The following is a 16401-nucleotide window of genomic DNA, read 5'->3' as shown; positions in this document are numbered from 1 at the left end:
CATTTTTTTTTTATTTTTTTATTTTTTATTTTATTTTTTTTATTATACTTTAAGTTTTAGGGTACATGTGCACATTGTGCAGGTTAGTTACATATGTATACATGTGCCATGCTGGTGCGCTGCACCCACTATGAACAACTCAAGAATATGAAATTGATTTGAAGTAAAAATTATTTAATAAGTTTCATTTAATATTCATCCTTTGGAGCTGTAGTCAGCTCCAAATGAACCTAATAATCTTTAAATCTGTTAAATCACTTTAATAATCTTCATCTTTTTAATTTAATTGATGTATTTATTGTCTTTTAATATCCAGAAAGATGACCGTTTCTTACCTTGGAGAAAGGACATTAGGATTATATACCTCACTGGCTGAGTTTAGAGAAGTAGTAATTATCTTTCAGTGATAACAAGTGTATAGCTCATAATAGAAGAATTCATATTTCCTAAGATTTTTAAAGAAGTACTGCTCAATTTAGCAAAATTGTTACAGTTTTACAATTGCACCTCTTCTCTTTTTAGGTGTTAAATTGCATTTGGACTTTTATGGCTAAACAAAACAAATATTTCAAGAGGTAAGAAGGTACATGATGAACACACTTCCTTAGTTAAATGAAAATAAAGGAGTTTTAAAGAGGAAAATTGAACTAACCAAGTTGAAATAAGGTCTGAGGAAAATCTAGATCTCAGACACAAAGGAAATCTTTATCTTTTAAAAAATTCCAAAAGGCTTGCACTTATACCAAGATTTTGAGTTGAGAATAAAGGCCAAATGCAATAAATTAAAAAAAAAACCTGTTGGAAATGTTTAACGAAATGCATGGAGACATATTCTTCAATCCGGATATGAGCTTGGAAATTCAATATGAAGCTTGTATTACTAAATGTGCAATTATAAAAGGGAGGATGTGCAGTGGCCTAGAATTTTCTGTACATGGGCTTGGACTTTGGGGAATGGAAGATTTGTGTTTGAATTCATGAATTCATGAGTTTTGTCATCATGTACACATCATGTCATTTGAGCAGCCTTAGCTTCCTCATCTGCAAAGGGACAAGACTATCAATTATTGCACTGACTTTTAAGACCATTTTCACCTTATTATTTTATAATTCTATGATTTATAATGGTAGTTTTTCTCTAGATAGCATTTTTCTGAGATCCAATTGGATCCTTTGATCCTTTGAGATACAATATTTTTGCATTTAAAATAACATGTGGCATCCTTTCAATTACCTGAAGAAACAGAAAAAGGTTTATTTCAACTTTAAGAAGACTTATTTTTAATAATCCTGAAATTTTGAGACATTAACTATTACTAGACACAGACCAGATTAGGAACTGGGGCTTATTAACATTTTGCTCTTCTGAAATTTTTATCATTAAGTCATTTTTGTGAAGAAGTTTCAAATAACATGGTTAAAATTCTCAGAGAATAACAGAAATGAAAATGAGTAAGATCAACATCAAACCACCACTATCCATCCTGACAAATGCCTTATAGTTCCAAAAATTCTCACAAACTGTTTCATAGATTTGGGCCTTGATCCCATCACCATTCCAGGAAAAAACAAATACCTACGTGAAGCAAGTTGGTAACTTAGTCATAACTCTTAAGATAGCTCTTGCGTTAGGGAAGCTGAAGTGTGAAAAGACAATGAGGATTTCCTTTCATTTGGCAGGACAAATAGGATTATAGAGTAAATCCATTGAAGAGGAAGAGAAACAAGGCACCTTGACCCTGACTGAACTTCCTTGTGTGATTCCCCCCAGGGGTGAGGAGAATGAGCTGACAGATTCTCAGTAATGCAGCCAAGGATGTGAAGAGGCAGGTCCGGAGCTTGCTGGAAGGACCAACTGTGCACACTCACGTTGGCAAGGTAATGAGTGGGAAGACAATACGTGCTCCAAAGCATCAAATGGCCTTGCTGTCCCTCTAAGCTTCTTCCTCTATTATACAACATCCTAACAAGGCTTTAATGAGAACCCAAATAGCGTTTTATTTAGCTGTGAACTGTAAACCACTTGGATACACTCTCCACTGGCAAAGTAAAATAACAGTTTTTATTACACCTGTGGTATAGATAGAAGGATAATGTAGCCAAATGAAAATCTAAAACAATCGATTGTTTCTGCAGCAAGTCTTTTGCTATGATTTGCCCCAAATATGCAACTTGATGGCTTAGCTTCACTCCCTTTCCCTTCTTTGACTCATGAGATTCAAAGAGCTCTAGAATGTTAAGGAGAGTCAGAAGGAACAGGACAGGAAATAGAGCAGTAAAAAGAAGAAAAGGTGCTAGATTTTATACAACCTGGGCAATCAGGACAGAAGTTTCTAAGACTGCTTCAAATACTCTTCAAGAATCAAACTAATTAAATCAAACAATGTGAAAGGGAGGACAGTCATATTCATTCATTCATTCATTCATCATTTGTTAAGTTACTCAACAAATGAATGTTTTATCGCCCACTGTGTCCTTGCTACAGCCTAGAGGTGAACTTGTGTCCATGACTCTTTCCTTCCTCTATAAACAGGTTCAGCTCCTCATCTGCCCTCCCCCTTGGGCTCAGACACCTGAAGCACACACTTCGCTGCATGCACTGCTACCTCTGCTTATCTTCCCAGGCTGGCTTCCTGAATGCCACTGGCTCTTCTTATCAGTTCACTGAATCTTTGCTCCTACCCTTGGTTTGGGTCCCATTCTTGTCTTCGTCATCTCCTTGAACTTAACCACTAGCTGAGCAACCCCTGATGAACATGATCTTCAAAATTCTGTTTTTTACTTCTCTAACACTCTCTCACTTATGAAGGCTCTCTTTCACCATGAGGTCACACGGCTCTGGCACAGTGCTTAGCACACATTAAGCCCTTACTGTATGTTTATTGAATAAATGAATGAGTGCTTTGGAGCCTCTTTGGCTCCTTCTACCCTTTCTCTGAGCCACAGATGTCACTTCCCCTCTGCTGTCACCTACAGCAACCAGCCTGCCCCACAGACTCACTTCCTATGTACTTTCAGCTCCAGAATCCCAGCTGAGCCAAGGCCCTGGCTTTACTTTACCTGGGAGAACAGATCAGACCTCTACCCTCCCAAATAGCTGACCATTCATCTGGCAAATAATGGAACACCCTGACTGATTTCCTTGTGTTGGCTGTGTTAAAATAGCTTAATAATCTCCATGCAACAGAACTCCCTTGAGTAAATGTGAGTTTCAGACCCATCAGTGTTTGTGGCAATTATTCTGAACTGTTTTCCTTTAGCTAACCTGCTCTCATTTCTATCCTTCCCCTCACTTCCCAGATCTTACTTAGCTCAGCCTTCCAGGTACCCTTTTTTTTTTTTCCTGAAATGTTTTTTTTTTTTAATTTATTTTATTTTATTATTATTATACTTTAAGTTTTAGGGTACATATGCACAATGTGCAGGTTAGTTACATATGTATACATGCGCCATGCTGGTGAGCTGCACCCATTAACTAGTCATTTACCCTTTTAATCTGATCTCTTGGAGCTAGTGTTTGTTTCTGACCTCTGATTCCTGATTTATGGCTCCCTCTTGTGGATATTGGCTTGGGTTTGCTCCACCAATGTATTCAGCCGAATTGGTTCTGAACAGCCCCTTCCCAAGAAAGGAGAGGTTTGAATAATTATAATATAATGATATAGTAATATGATACAACAGAAGTACGGCTAAGGTATGTTACACATAAGGAAGGCCTAAGTCTGTCTGGGAGAGTCAGGTTAGCTATACAGAATTGTGAATTGGAAGGAGAAGTGGGAGGTTTCCAGGTAGACAAAAGGAAAAGATTGTTGGGTCATAGGACAATATACTTTGGTAATTAGGGTAATGGAGCCAGGAAAAAAGGGAGTCCAGGATAGGGTTCAAGCCAGGTTTCTGACTTCAGCAGCTAGGTGCCGGCCCCATATTAGAGAAGGCTGCAAGTTTAGAGTTGGTAGGTACTTATCTTGGTTTAATATGATACTTCATAGATAATGGAAATTACTACTAATACTATAAATTACTAGCCTTAAATATTCTTAAATATTTTGAACACATAGTTGAATATTTATAAGTGTCATTTACATTCAGGTAATTGATCAAAATATTATTTTGGCCACCATTAAAAGAGTTTTTCCAGTTTTTTTTTTTTTTCTGTAGACCTCCGTGGTCATCCAAAGTCATTGATCAAGATACATATTTTGGCTTTAATGTACTCTTAGAAAAATGAAACTATATATGGATGCTCTTGTATAATATAGGCTTTTAGTATTTGACCCTGTTTCATTAGTCCAAACTTATGAGATTTATTCACGTGTTCATTTCATAAGAATGTTTTCGGCTTCTTCAAGGTGCAGGCCCTGTGTAATACCATGATGGTGAAGATCATATAAAATTGGGCCTATCTAGTGCGGCTATACTGGAAAATTTGCAACAGTGATCTTCCCTTCTGCTTCGTTATGCTCTATGAATTGTTAGTAGCTTTTGCAAAGCTATTGGGCCAAATAGTAGCCCAAAGCTATTGGGCTGTGTCATCACTAAGCAAGATTTTCATAGGTTCTGAAATATTGTCACAGCAGTGGCACCAATAAAATTAAGTTCAAAATTATGGTAAAAGAGCAAAGTGAGTTAAGTGTATATTCTTTGAAAATACTCTTTATTTGATGTGAATTCTTCTTGACAGACAATGTAATTTTACTCAAAATTGAGGTAGTAATCTGCCTCAAAGAGAAAAATGCCACAAAACTAGAGCATATTATTCATCTTACCTTATCATGAGGTTGATTTGTTTATCTGTACTTAATTTTGCATTGGGAGAGGGTGAGTAGAGACCCATGTCACCTACTACTTACTTAAACCTGTCAGAATTTACAACTTTCATATCATTAGTAGAACAAATAATATGCATATATATTTTGCTTTTAACTTTTTAAAAATGGAAATAAGCCCCAGGGAAGAAACAAAAGTTGTTTTATCTTCAGTTATCTTAATATTTAACTTAAATGGGCCTAGCAACCATTTAAAATATCAATGCATTTAATTTCATTTATGAATACGGTATGTAAAATGAACACACAAATGCTAGATTACTACAGGGATACTAACTTTGTTGTTTATTTCAACTGGATCCTAAAGGGAACAATAATAAGAAAATAATTTTATGCGTGTGCGCACATGTGCATAGCCATCCTTGCATTTTCTCCTGGTCTTTCATGGAGACCCCAACGAATGAAGATAGTTGTTAATAGGGAGCATATGGTACCCAGCACAGTGTCGCTCACACAGTGGGGGACTCAACAAATATATGTTGAACCAGTGGAATTGCATCTGTCAGATCATTTTGCTTAGTAGAGAAGGCAGCTACTAAGCTTCTGTTCTGCTGAAATTAATGTTGCTTTCATTGAAATCTGATTTTCATAGCCTTTGGTTTTTCATTTGCAGAGATGATGTCCAGTGTCTATTTTTTCACCAGGCATTGTAATTGTAGCTGGTGAAAGAATGATTAGACAGACACACACAGTCCTTGCCCTTAATTGGCTGTCTCATTGGGGTGATATAGACCAACAGTGGCAAAATGATGTGATGATGGAATGAGTCAAGTGACTAGGAAAGCAAGCAGGCCACTTGAGTTCCAGAGAATGGGCCTGGGAGTAGGGACCCCAGAAAAGACTTGATGGGGGGCAGGAGTCCAAATGCATCTTGACATTTTTCTTTTCTTCCTTTTTAAAAACCTTTCGTAATGGAAATTTTCAAACATATACAAAGTAGAGAGATAATTTAACAGCTATCCTCACATAACCAATCTTGTTTTATCTATACTTCCTCACTCCCTACAACCCCTCAATAGCCTATTTTAATTAATTAATTTAAAGGAATTTATTTCCTACAGTTCTAGAGCCTAAGAAGTTCAAGGTCAAGGGGTCACATCTAATGAAAGCCTTCTTGCTGGTGGGGACTCTGCAGAGTCCTGAGGTGGTCCAAGGGGGTATCACATGGTGAGGGGACTGAGCATACTACTGTGTTAGCTCAGGTCTCCCTTCTTCCTTTTCTTTGATGAGATGAAACAGAGTCTTGCTACATTGCCCAGCCTGGACTTGAACTTCTGGGATCAAATGATCCTCCTGCCGCAGCCTCCGAGTAGCTGAGACCACAGGTGCTTGCCATAGAGCCCAGCTAAATAGACTATTTTAAATCCAATTTCATCTTATTTCATATTATTTCATCCATAAATATTTTAGTATGTATCCATAAAAGATCAAGTCTCATTTTCACAAATAATTACAATACTATTATCACCTAGAAATTAATAACAATTTCTTAATATTTTCAAATATCCAGTAAGATTCAAATTTCTTCTGTTGTTTCATAATTTTTTAAAAGGTAGTGTGCTTGAAACAAGATTTAAACAAGGCCCACACCCTACCTTTTGTTACTATCATATCAGAGTGTGTTTTGAATAGCATGAAGAACTATCCAAGGGAGTGTATGCCTTATGTAGGCAGGTGCTTATTTTGTGTTTCATTCACTGTTTCGTTATTGTTGTTGTCATGGTTGTTTACTGCTTTGGTTACTTATAACCTAGAACAGTGCTTAACACATAATAGGTGCTCAAAAATGTTTGTTGTATGAAAGGATGAATAAAAGAATGAGGTAGGGAGGCATTTCAAGCCGAGGGAGCAGTGTGAGTGTGAAGGTCTGAAGACCTGTGAGATCATAATGCATCTGCAGAACTATCCATTATATGTATGGCTGGAGCATAGAATCAAGGTGATAGTAGGACATGTGACTGAACCTAATTAGGGACCAGCTCATCCAGTGCTAAGCAGACTGATTTGGAACTTTTGAAGAATTTTCAGGAGAGGAGTGACATGATCAGATTTGCATTTTGGAAAGATTGTGGTTTCGAGTTGTGCCTGAGAGACCAGGAGATCCCTTGTAGATGGTGTCACATTCGAAACAACACCAATCAGGCAATGAAAATTAATTCAACTGAGTTTAAATGTTTATTGCAATGTCCCAAGAAAATTCCTTGCTATGTCGCCGATGCTGGAGTGCAGTGGTGCGATCTCAGCTCACTGCAACCTACAACTCCCAGGTTCAAGTGATTCTTGAGCCTCAGCCTCCTGAGTAGCTGGGACTGCAGGCACACACCACCACGACCAGATAATTTTTGTATTTTTAGTAGAGACAGGGTTTCATCATGTTGGCCAGGCTAGTCTCAAACTCCTGATATCGGGTGATCTGCCCACCTCGGCCTCCCAGACTACTGGGATTACAGGGGTGAGCCACCATTCTTGTCATAGTAAACCTCTTCAAATTTTCTCCCTGACATCTCTTTCCTGTCAAAATCTGTCCTGTGAACTTCATTCACATATGCTGTCTTGAATTCGTCACCTTTTATCCTTTGCTCATCTATTTTGTATTCCTGCTTCTGGCCAGTAGTCCTGTAATATAAATCCAGATAAACTTCAGGCTTTTTCCATTTCCTCTTGGCCCATCAGGCCAGATGGAAGTCTTCTCAGTTCCATGGGGGCAGGAAGAAAGTTATATAGTAATGTCCATTCTTTGTCACTCTTACATGATGAAAACTTCCATAGGTCCTGCAGCATCTATTTGGATGATGGTGAGATTCTGCCCAATGCTGTTCCCCAAGAGTGCAAATCTTAATTATTACAGTTGAAATTGGTCTTTCTCCTTTTTCTGCCAGAACACAGTTCTGCCACATACTTCAAAATTCCATCATCAGTGCCTTGACAATGTGTACAGTTAATTGGAATGCCAATGCCACTGTTTAAGACTCAGAATTTTGCCTGGGTGCTTCATACACAGTAGGCAGCATTCTGGGGCTTTTTGATGAATATAGGTCCTCAGTGAAAGAAACCGCTGGGTGGGAGGGGAGGCAATATGAAAAGATGTGGGGCTGGAAGCCACCAGGGAACTGCAGAAAGCTGATTTCTTGTAGAATTCAGATTTTAGAAGTGCATAAAAGTATATCCTCTTGGGATTAAATTGGAGACTGGATTGCTTTGGGTGAAATTTAGAGTAGCTAATGGTAGAATTGTGATTATACATTCCGAGCCAGTCATTTTAGATTTGTGTACATATTTTATAGTCTACTAATTTGCATAGAAGTATTGAAATCTTGATACTTTTAGAATTTCATTTAAGCAGCATAGACTTCCCAAAAGAAACCTTTATAGACCAATTATGATGGCTTTTTTCCCCCAAGTAGCTGCTGTCATACTATCTTTGCTTTTTTCCCCCAAGTAGCTGCTGTCATACTATCTTTGCTTTTATTGGATTTCTTTTGAAAGTTTATTTAGAAACACACTTCTTTTGAAAAAGCCTTGGGGAGAACCCATGTACTAAAAGTATTCTTAGTATCACTGTGAAAGACACCAAAAATGTCCTCTAATAAATTGCTAGAAGGAGGGTTTCTTTATATTTAGAATTAGGACACACTTGAATTGCTTCAATGTGATAAATTGTTAAAATGAACTTTTTGCAGCTCAGTTGAAATTTAAAAGACTTTTCTCAAATGAATGTTCAAGGAAACAGATGGGTAAAGTACTAGGAGTTTTAAAAACTTATGTTCCCATAAAATAAAAGAGAGCATGAGTTTCACTGCTTGCTTTCCACTGCCAAAAGTTCCCTTTTCCACTCTAAAAGGATATCAATATTCAAACTACTAGAAGTTACTTCTTAAATTTATGTTAATCCAGGACACAATTCATAAAAAATGATGTGAAAGAGACCAATGATAAGCCTTGTTGACATACTGAACAATTCCATCAATGAAGTAAAAATTCTAGCAGATTAATGGATTGTTAGCACCAGCTACCATCTAGTTTCTCTCATAATTTCACAGATGACCAAAGTAACTTGTACAAAGTCAGTGGCAAAGTGGACACTAGAACTTCATTCCTTCCATCTCTCAGAGCAGTGCTTTCTTTTCCTTTTTTGTGATATTATGCTTCCACATGCTTTGCTATGCTTTTCAAATAAGTGCTCAAAATATGTTAAGATTTGTCAGTTTTCAAAAGATCAGAATGTGAAAGGAGTTGCAGGACATGTCAAGGAACTTGAATTTTATCCTAAAGATGATAGGAGTTACTGATCACATTTGTATTTTAGAAAGTTTATTTTCTACACCTCACTATTCTTTGCTTGTGTAATTTATGTCTTCTCTCAATCTCTAATTCTTGTTACTTTTATATTATCTTGCAAGATAAATTATAGAATTGCCAATTGTATCATGTGGAAGTGGGTTCAGACTTCCTACATTTAGATTTTAGACATGCTTGCAGCATATGTGTATACTTATGGCTTTGAAGTTCTTTCTTCTATTGAGAAGGAAATAAATTGCAGAATGGCATATAGCTTCTGGCAAGAATACCATTTCAACTACATTTTTGGAGCAAGGATTTTTTTACCCCAAGTCTGGTACAAATTATGATTTCTAACACTGGGTTTATTTTTATAGAAAGCATAATTTATCTTAAAAACTACTGTTAACAGCCATGAAAGCTAAGGCCAAATATTAATGCACAGTGTTTCAATGACAAGCACTCTATCTTCCCAACTTTCAGTAAAATTTTGTGTAATTCATGAATAGTTTTTTCTCAGCTTTACTGAATTTACAAATAATAAATTGTGTATATTCAAGATGTACACCTTGATGTTTTTATATACATCTACATTGTGAAAATAAAGCTAATTAACATACCAATCACTTCATGTAGTTACTATTTCCTTCCTTCCTTCCCTCTCTCCCTCTTTCCCTCCCTCCCTTCCTCTCTTTTCTTTTCCCTCCCTCCCTCGCTCCCTTCCCTCCCTCCCTCCCTCCCTCTTTCTTTCTTTCTTTCTTTCTTTCTTTCTTTCTTTCTCTGTCTCTCTTCTTTTTCTTTCTTTCTTTCAAAAGTTTAATGTTGTTAGTGACGATGATGGAAAGTTGATGAGGAATTCTGGTTTAACAGATACTGGACTTTCCTGAAGTCAAGAGGTTTCATGCCAACTTTGTAAGTTAAGAAAGGTGATATCACACTTCTTCCATTGTTTTTTTCACTCTACATTGTGTTCAAATTGGCAAGCCCCAGGAAAAATATAATCATTATAATTAATCCTCCCCTATCATTTATTTTCATTGATCAAATCAATGTAAATCTGAAACTCCTAGAGCTATCTAGAATAAAACAAGCACTATGCTATGAACTTTATGTACATTCTCTTCAACAACATAGAAATACACATACTAAACTCAGTGTGTAAGAAAAAGAGAGGATTCTGTGCCAGATATCAAATATCTGCATCCAAATGCATGATAGAGGCATTAAAACTGAGGAATTTAATTCTCAACCTAGGGTATTATTGACATTTGGGCAGCACAATTCTTTTTTATGTGAGAGGTCACCCAAAGGCAGGACGTTTAGCATCTTAGACCCCTGACCACCAAGTGCCCACAGCACCCATCAATCAGCAATGTGACTCTCTCCCTCACCTCTGACATTTCCAAATGCCCACTACAGCGGTAGCTCCATCTATGTGGAGACTAGATGATAATCAGTCTCCCTTTACTCAAATTTCACTCCTAAAATAATTTAAGAGAAATTATTTTAACCTTTTTGACCAAGACAAAATTCTGGACCAACCTACTTGACTAACCAAATGAATGGAACATTTTAGGCTGCTTCATGAATGAAGGCGGCTGAGGGTTATACACACCCCACTCCCTTCCCTCCCACTAACATGAAATAGAGCAGTGCATCCGTATAGTGCTGTAACATAGCTACAATACAGCAGGAATTGCTTGGAGTGTTTATCACAATACAGATTTTAATCCAGTAGGTTTGGACCAGGGTCAGTACCTGCATTTTTACCTGCCAGTGAACAGGTGACAATTTGAATCACATTTATCTGGAGTGATTTTACAGGATCGCTCCAGATAAAAGTGATTCAAGTTGTTCCCTGTTCACTGCCTTAGAAAGTTTTTAACTCCAGGAAAACTCTGATAGACCCACTGGCAATAAAATTCCCTATAATAACAGCATGCAGAAGACAAGAAAGGTTCTCAGTAGAAGTTGAGAGAAATATTAGAGGAAGTAAAGCAGTGGTTTTGTCTTAGGTATAAGTCTTTTGAATAAAACAAGCACTATGTACAATCTCTTCAACAACATAGAAATATACATACTAAACTCAATGTATAAGAAAAAGAGAGGATTCTTTTTTTATCTTTTTAAATCAAATATCTGTATCCAAATTAATGATAGAGGCATTAAAACTGAGGAATTTAATTCTCAACCTAGAGTATTTTGACAGTGGGTCAGGGTTCAGATGTACCTGAAGGGAGAGAAAATAAACAGCCTGATCCCTTGGGAGTGGCCACAGTTTTGGGGACTTGTGTATCACCTTCAAAAGAGATGAACCATGAGAATCCTCTCACCACAGGAACAAATTGAAAGGGAGGAGTAGTGACCTTCTGAACTGTTGTGGAGAAGAAGTCCATGTTCGTGGGCACATCCTTCCCTCTGTCTCCTGGGCTCAAGCAATCCTCCTGCCTCAGTCTCCTGAGTAGGTGGGACTACAGGTGTATGCCACTATGCCTAGCTTCTGTTTTTACTGAGATTGCTTTCAATAATGAAGAGTCTAATTAGAATATATATGGCTGGGATTTATTCTCATTCTTGGCCGATCTTCTATAGAGGGAAGGCATTGTGTAAAACCAATTAAAAATGACAGCATACTTCCTGTAACAACCTCCCATAACTCCTCATTTGCAGGGATGGCAAACTTGAGGAAAGAGGTGAAATTTATCTTTAGTGTCTCGTTCTCTCTTTACCTACTCTGTATTGCACCCCTCCCTCTTCTGCCACATAGGCCTACTAAGGAAGGGTTGGATCATAATCCCAAAAAACACAATTCCAAACAGCATAATTCTGAATGTTGAAATCCCAAAAGATCAAAATCCCTAAGCAGAAGATGGTAAAATTTAATAGGGAATGTTCATGTCAATGTATATATAGAATCACAGAAGAATTTCCCAAGGAGCAGCACCATATAGAAAATGAATGTAAATGTATTCTCCAAGGAGAGCCTTAAAAGAAAAAAGCAGCTATTTATTGTGATGTCAGACTTCAAAATATAGTTAATAATCATGAAAGTTGGCTAACTCTTATGGACTATATCCATGCAATTGCCCATAATCTATTCCTGTAATTCACTTTTTCATATGTCAAGTTTTGTTTTTAATTTCTTTTTCTTGGCTGGGTGCGGTGGCTCACACCTGTAATCCCAGCACTTTGGGAGGCTGAGAGGGGGTGGATTTCTTGAGATCAGGAGTTCAAGACCAGGCTGACCAACATGGTGAAACCCTGTCTCTACCCAAAATACAAAAATTAGCAGGGCGTGGTGGCTGGCACCTGTAATCCCAGCTACTCAGGAGGCTGACACAGGAGAATCCCTTGAACCCAGGAGGTGGAGATTGCAGTGAGCCAAGATTGCATGATTGCACTCTAGCCTGGATGACAGAGTGAGACTCTGTCTCAGAAAAAAAAAAAAGAAAAAAAATTCTTTTTCTTTTTTGTTTTTTTTCTACTGTTTTAAATTGTCAGTATTATTTTTTATCATTCTATATGCTATGTATTTCATGTTCATATCATTTCCCATACTGGAGGTATAAACTGTGTAGAATTTTTTAGAGACTTCTGATTCTGATTCATTTCATGCATTTTTTTAAAAAAAAATTTGACTCCATGAAAGTGTGTTATAATGTTCACTTTGCAGATAAGTATTGTGCATGTATGTAAAAACATTGAAACTTTCTCAATAAATGAAGAGATGTCCTTTTTGTACATCTGCATTTGTGAAAGATAAAATTTTTCAAGATCTCTGATCTTTGGGCAATTGCATATGTGGTGGTGACCCATTGCAGGTTCTGACTGATCTCATCAAACAACTTACATAGTTTGTCACAGTATTGCAGATGACTGCAGTTATAAAGCTGGGAGCACAAAATTACCAACCGTAGTCATATGGTTTATACATTTCTCTTTTGACCTGTTTCTTTATGAATATGATTTGTCTGCTCATAACTGATATATCTATGTGACTGTTAGCATACCTGAGTGTTCATGCTTGCAAAAATAGTTATGTTATTATTGCCTCTCTTATTGTGTAAAGTGGCCTATGAAGTGTTTTATTTTCTCAGGGGACAGGATCTTACTCTGTCTTCCAGGCTGGAGTGCAGTGGCTCGCTCGATCATGGCTCACTGCAACCTTGACCTCCAGGGTTCAATTGATCCTCCCACCTCAACCTCCCAAGTAGCTGAGACTACAGGTACATGCCATCATGTGTGGCTAATTTTTGTATTTTTTGTAGAGATGGGGTTTTGTTATGTTGCCCAGGCTGGTCTCAAACTCCTGAACTCAAGTGACCTGCCCGCCTTGGCCTCTCAGAGTGTTGGGATTACAGTCGTGAGATACTGCACCTGGCCTGTTATTTTTTAAATATGTTTTTCAAGTAAATCCCATTTTAAAAATGTAAATAAATATCTTTGAAAGAATTAAAATTTTTTTCCAGAATTATATTTTTGGGATTTTGATTTTTAAGGATTTCAACATTTGGGATTATGACATTTGAGATGCTATCTTTCAGGATTATGATTATAATAAATTCCTCCCCAGGGAAGATCCTCAGTCCTATTTTTCCAGAGGTTTGTTCTTAGCTAGTTCTTTTCTAATCCTCATTGGTGTCTTACCTAGAAAACATTTTCCTCTGGGAAATATTTATTCAAGTGGTTCCCGAGAAATGATAAGCCTTTATCACACAAAAATGAAATATCAAATGGTGAGTTCAGACACCCATGTGAATGGATCTTTTGGGCCATCTATTTGGTAGCCTCAAAACAAAACAAAGTATCACTCTTAAGGCTGGTTGTGCGACAAAGTGCGTTTGAAATTCTCTAAATCATGTCAGAGTATGGAAGGGAACTTCAACAATTATATGATCCATCTATAGGTTTTCAGGCACATCAATATTTTGACATCTGAAAAAATGATATTTTTTTCTTTGCACAAATTTCCACTAAAGAAGGTTACAATGAATAACTAAGCTATTTCATCACAACAAAGTACAATGTACCATCATCTCTCTCTCACCTGGGCTGTAACAGTAATGTCTGAAACTGCACGGACTCTTGTTACCATTTTTGCCATTCCTTCCCCCTTTTCTTTTATACTCCCCTACACCCAGCAACCTATTTGGCACACTGAAGCCCAAGTGATCTTTTAAAAATGTGAATTAGATCATGCCAATTTTCTTCTTCAAATCCTTTGGTGGCTTCTCTTCCTTCCTAGGAAGAAGACTCCTACGGTCGACAGGACACTCCGTGATCCTGACTTAGCCATCCTTCCTCCTCACTCTCACCTCCAGCATGTCTGGTCTTCTTTAATATCTTCCAATGTGCCATCATGCTCCTGTCACTTCATGGCCTTTGCATAGCATCTGAGGACTTTTATCTGTGCTGCTCCAACACCCATTGTCCCTATGTTACTTAACCTGTATTTTTGGTCCATTGCACCTATCACTGTTTCTCTTTATTTATGTATTTGTGTGCTTATTTGATTAATGTTTGTTTTCCCAACTAGACTATAAAGCCCCATGAACTAAGGCCTTTGGGCTCTTCTACTTACCAGTATATCCCCAGTGTCACAGAAAGAGACACATAGTAAGCGCACAGTGAATATTTGCCTGATACATGCATGAACTATCCCTTTTATCAGCAAACATGTCTCATGCATTAAGTTGAACCCATTTCTAATCATTAGAAGAGATGGAGAATTGCTGTTCACTTTCTTCTAGTTCTGACTTTGCTTTGGGATGCAATATACTATTACGTTGGTGAAAATGCACAGATGTCTCATTAACAATGAAATTGGGCAGTATACATTAATTTAAATATCATCAGTTTAGTTAACAACAGGTGTTGTTAATTTTATTCTTTTTTTCAGTTGATTAGTTATTCTTTGTGTTCAAATTCTGATTTGGTGGTGACTGGAAAGCGTTAACTCCACTACTTTTTCTTCTTGCTAGAAGAAAATTGCTAGAAGAAAAAGTTTAGTTTTTTTTTTTTTTTTTTTTTTGGTGTAAATAGCAGCATAGAGAAATAAAGCAGCAAGGGACAGAATAAAGAAATAAATGTTAGAATAAACTTTAAAATGGCAATAAAGAAATGGGAATCAGGGATAGGTTTCAAGAAAGAACCAGGGATCTTATGAGAGTTATTTATTTGAAAGGACAAAGATTGTTCTTTAAGCTGTATCAATCTCTTTTCATTTAATCTAAATCCAAAACAAATACAGATTGTATTTTGACTAAACTTTCTCCCATCACTAGATCTCAGAAAGTATTGCCTACATATGACCATTTTTTCTAATACTGTCTGTAATCTTAAAAATAATAATCATTTATGAGGTACCATATGCCAAACACCTACATAGAATACTTTATTTGGTTCTCAGAGACAGATATGATTATTATTTCACATTCTAGATAAGGAAACTGTGGTTCAGGGAGGTTAAGCAATTTGCCCAGACTCATGGCTTTGGACAGATCCAGATTCAAATCCCAAGTGTTGCTGATTCTAAACCCTATGCTCCTAACTCTTTTGTCTTATTTCCTCTTTAAAATGAGATCCCAACATTTGATAAAGTTTAGGATGTTTTCCCATTTTCACAGGCAAATTACTTAGAGCAGTGGTTCTCCAAATGTAGTCTTCAGATCAGCAGAATCAGCAACACCTAGGAATTTACTAGAAATGTTAATTTTCTGACCCAACACCAAATTTACTGAATTAGAAACTGGGGGGTGAGGGTGGGATGGGTACAGCAATTTGCATTTTAAGGAGCCCTCCGTGTGATTCTGATGCATACAAAATTTGAGTACCACTACCTAGAAAAATGAAAAATTGAACAGCCCCTATTGCCATCTAAGCTAGTAACTGATCATCTGGCCCAACCATCCTACTTGCAGTCCAGGAATCACTTCTGGATAATGTTTCTCACTCTCTCAGGTTCCTCTGCAAATCAGTCATGGTGATCTGAAAGCTTCCTACACATTTTTGTTTTGAGCCGGTGTTGCTATTTTTGCACAGGCTGGGCTGGGACTCCCGATCCTCCCGCTTCAGCCTCCCCAGTAGCTGAAACTACAGGCCTGTGTCACTGCACCCGGTTCAAGGATAGATTTTTATTTGTTTGCTTTGTTTTTAGAGATAGGGTCTCTCAACGTCGCCCGGGCTATTTCTACAGATGTTGTTTTGGTTTAATATGGTGTCACATAAACTTACACTGGTTAAGTAAACAGGCAACATTTGAACTAAATTTAACTTCAATGTTTTGGTGGTCTGCAAA

The 16401-nt window shown here is 37.3% G+C and overlaps 1 protein-coding gene across 1 annotated transcript in view; it reads left to right on the top strand.

Annotated features, from left to right (window-relative positions):
• Nucleotides 1-527: 527 nt before the first annotated feature.
• The window catches only part of HMCN1 (hemicentin 1), a 514108-nt gene continuing 498234 nt past the window's right edge, over nucleotides 528-16401 (top strand). The window contains exons 1-2 of the mRNA XM_063794515.1: nucleotides 528-575; nucleotides 1772-1878. The gene's annotated coding sequence lies outside the window, so the exon portion shown is untranslated. The remainder of the gene's footprint in view (nucleotides 576-1771; nucleotides 1879-16401) is intronic.

This window comes from Pan troglodytes, chromosome 1 (assembly GCF_028858775.2).
Source record: "Pan troglodytes isolate AG18354 chromosome 1, NHGRI_mPanTro3-v2.0_pri, whole genome shotgun sequence".
Lineage (NCBI taxonomy): Eukaryota > Metazoa > Chordata > Mammalia > Primates > Hominidae > Pan > Pan troglodytes.
Note: the sequence above shows the minus strand (reverse complement) of the source record. Positions and strands in the feature narration are given on the sequence as shown.